The sequence below is a fragment of the Anarrhichthys ocellatus genome, unplaced genomic scaffold, assembly GCF_004355925.1.
Source record: "Anarrhichthys ocellatus isolate YVR2014 unplaced genomic scaffold, GSC_Weel_1.0 scaffold3, whole genome shotgun sequence".
Classification (NCBI taxonomy): Eukaryota; Metazoa; Chordata; class Actinopteri; order Perciformes; family Anarhichadidae; genus Anarrhichthys; species Anarrhichthys ocellatus.
This window is the reverse complement of record NW_022280033.1, coordinates 10,676,917-10,680,971: the sequence shown is the minus strand read 5'-3', so window position 1 is coordinate 10,680,971 and position 4,055 is coordinate 10,676,917.

The following is a 4,055-nucleotide window of genomic DNA, read 5'->3' as shown; positions in this document are numbered from 1 at the left end:
GAAAATCCCAGAGTTTCCTTCTGACCCTGGTCCACACTTGACACAGGGACAGGAGCACCAGCTTACATCAATGGAGCTTTTCTCTTATAAGGGAAACCTCATACACACACATACACTAAGCGTGCACGGACACACACTCTCAGGGAAACCCCCTTACATACTCCCACGCTCCAGCCATCTGTAAATGTCAGACTGTGGGAGACAGCGTTTATCTTGGAGCAGTATGGTATTTTTACACCTTTCGTTACTGCCTGTCTCACACTTACACACACATACACACACAAACGCACACACACACACACACACACACATTGAGGGCTTCTTACACTGCCCACCAGTGAAGGGCAAACTTTGGCCTTGCTGCCACATCAAAACACTTGAACATCTATGCTCTGAGTCATCTATGTCAAGATCAGAGCAGTGTCCATAATGATGGGTAACACTACTTGAACCTCTTGAAGGTGAGAAAGAGTTTCACGTCTCAAGGTTTATGATTCTTCTATTTTGGAGACTACTATTTGAATTCATATCATTGAGAATTGATGTGCTTTTATAGGTTTTGTTTTCCACTTAAGGCTGTTATTGTAAACTGTTGATCCACCCTCACTTTTTTGTGTTTGTCATCCGTAATCTGTGTCTGTACAGCTTTTCTCTGCTTTTACCATAAGTGCCTCTTGGACTTCTTCTGTGTGATACAAATACCTTATCTGGATGCACTCAGTGTATTTTGTGAACAGATGGCATTTCCCCCAAAGAAAGGTAGTGTTTTCCTTGTCTGAAATAGTGATGTCAGCTGAGTTAGCCACCAAACATACATACATGCATAAGCTGAGAAAGGCTGATCAAATGTAACGTTAATGCTCTTTTAACTCAGCACGGCACAAAACGTACAATGTACTGTAAGTATACTGTATATACTGTAATAAAACCGCAAAGATAGCGGCACACAACCAAATATGTAATCATACAACTATCACGATGACATGAAGGCTCACAAGTCATTAACATAGGAATCTTTCCCATCTCTCCCATCCCTTTCTACCATTAAAGTTACTTTAATAGAAGAAGAGGCTTTGATTCTATCTCTCCCTCTACTGAGGCCGCCTGGCGATGTTGTGATATCGTACAATATCCCCCCATCACCACTTACCCTTCCCGAGCCAATGATTGAATTGGATTTCAGAGCACCTTACTCAACCTTTAGAGCACCTGAATACTCTTCACTTTGTTAGTGTTTTTCTATGTAATATGCATGTCAGGTCACTGTACCACTGGGAAAACATGGAGCTCCCCTCTTGTAAACGTGGTTTGAAATAGTTTGTTTGGTTGAAAACATTCAGATTCAAGCTGATAAAATCACAGTCTGTGTGAAGATTATGATGGAGATCTTTAAACACAAGTGCTGTCTAAAACCCAGTCAGTTAAAAGTGCTCAGTCAACATGCAAAGTAGCATTAACTAAATATATGTTTGATAGCACAGTTTAAATTAAACAAACATACACAGTTACCACAATGTGAATTATTTTTAATTGTAGACAGTTAGTATACGTATTGTTTGATACAATTACACTGGTAAAGCAGAAGATTTTATCATTTTTAATGGGTGACCGACCAATACATAATAAATTTACCGGTGAAAACTTACCTTTTACAGCTGTTTCATTGCAGAGTCTGCAGGTACTATAACAATTGATATTGATGCAACTATAATACTAATGATGAGACCAAATAAAATACAAAAAATCTTGAATATTAAATTATTTATTTACATATATACATCTAATTATCCACCCTGTCCATGTTCATCGCGTTACATAAAATGTCCGCGATGGATGACCACCAGACCTTCCTGGAGATGACGGCGGCCTGCCTTATTGTCAGGGGAGGCCCAAACAACGGCAATTTGTGGTGCCTAAATCGGGCGGTGGATTTCTTAATCCCTCCCCAGTCTTCAGTCTGAAGATTTAAAGACCATCAGTGTTTGTGTCTCTGCCACATCATGTCCATGATGTATTTCACTTCAATGCATGTTACAGTGTCTGTCTCTCTGTCTTCTGTAGAAAAGGATGTAGGAGGTATATTTCCGCTCGTCACACACAGAGTCGCCGCTTGTTTCTGTGACCTCTGCGTCGTTGTAGGTGAACCAGCGGTCAGTTGGGTTCTCCTCTCCCACATCTTGATCCACCCCGTCACAGATGTAGTGTCCTAACAGGACAGGAAGCATTGATGCATGAACTGCCTTAAAGTCTTAAAAAAAAGTATAAATATGAGTATAAGTAAAATAACTGATTATCTTACCATTACTTGCTGTGAGGCCGATGTGGTTGATGGTGCTGTCCAGATTGTAGGAGCCAACATCCTGAAAATAAACCCAGTAAATCAGAGTTGTGCACACATAGTTCAAACATTTACTTGTATCAGCCCCAGTCTGATACTTTTGTTTGCTATCGGGTCATTCAGTTTTCTTTACCTGGTTGGATGACACCACCAGCTCTCTGAGGATAACGACCGGGTCATGTATCTTTCTAAGCTGGAAAGGTGGAGCAAACCTGAAGCGCTTCAGGTGCAACACCAGCACTCTGTAGACAGAGAGAAAAGATATGAGCACCAGGTGTTAGAGAAAAAACGTGGTGTTTCCATTGGTATTTAACATGTTTAACAGTTCACAATCCCTCCCTTGGGTGAGTGGAGCCCAGTTTGTTGATACCACTGGGCTAACCAGTATCACCACTGAGCACGGTGGTCAGGAGTTTGGCCATTTGTGATGGATGTGATGACACTCACCTTGGCAGGGTTAGAAATGACAAGCGCTGGCCCGAAGTGGTGGCACCGCACTTACAGTTGTACTCCAACTCTTTCTCCTGCAGAACAGCACATAACAAACATGTTTCACTTCTATACTGGATTAACGGCACGACAGCAAAATAACAACAAAGTAACATATTTATACACATACTGACACAAGCAGTGGTGGTGGTTTGGATAGAAATGTGTCAGTGTTGTCTACATCATACGATGATCATATCAGTCGGTTCTATTGTGAATGAATGAGAGGAGGTGTTTCTTACCGTCATGTAATCCTGGAGCATCTGCTCCACGCTTCTGCCTCCAGGTACCACATCCAGGGAGAGGGTTGTAAACAGCTCCTCTCTAGTGGATCCTAAACCGCACCTACACATTAAAAAGGACAATACAGTTATACTACAGCTGCATAATGCTTTGACATGCTGGTAGATATATTGTGTGTGATGTGTTTAACTATGAAGTTGTACCCCTTGCAGGTCCTGGTGTTAACCATTTTAAAGACCATGTGATCCTCCACGGGACAGCTGTAGGATCTGCCCATGCTGGCTGCCATCATCTGGAGCATTGGGCTTAAGCATCTCATCTGCTCCAGCACGGAGGTGAGCAACTCATGCGCATCCTGCAGGTACATGCACACAATCATACAAGTTCATACACAGAGTTTATAATAACCAGGAAGTGGTGAAACAACAAACCACAGAACCGGCTTACTCACCTTTTGCTGAAGATCCTGGAACTCCGCAGACCAAATCGTGTTCTTGAATGCAGCTAGGAGGCTGATTTTGTGGAGGGCATCGTCTGAGATGTGAGACCTTTTGATGTCCATAAATGATCTGGAGAGGGGGGTAAAAGCTGTCAGAGGCATTTTCTCTACCATTAAGATTTTGGTGTTCAGAGTACAACTTGAGAATAAAGTTAGTGGTTGTGTCTGAGCCGTGCTGTACCTCATAAGTGCAGCCTCAGGGATCAAATTCCAGAGATGCTCCTGGCAGCTGATGGCTCTGACGAAGTCCTCCAGTGTCAGGAGGCTCTGCAGGCAGGAGTTTATGTAACAGATCTGTCCTTGGTTCGGGAACCTGAGACACAAACATAACAAGCAAAAACACACATGTGAATATCATTAATTCCTTAATGGCATGTTCTCAAACTGGAGTTAATTTTCTCCCAGTAGCTGTTTAACTTTGATATGAACGATACAATCTTGTGTGTGTGTGTGTGTGTGTGTGTGTGTGTGTGTGTGTGTGTGTGT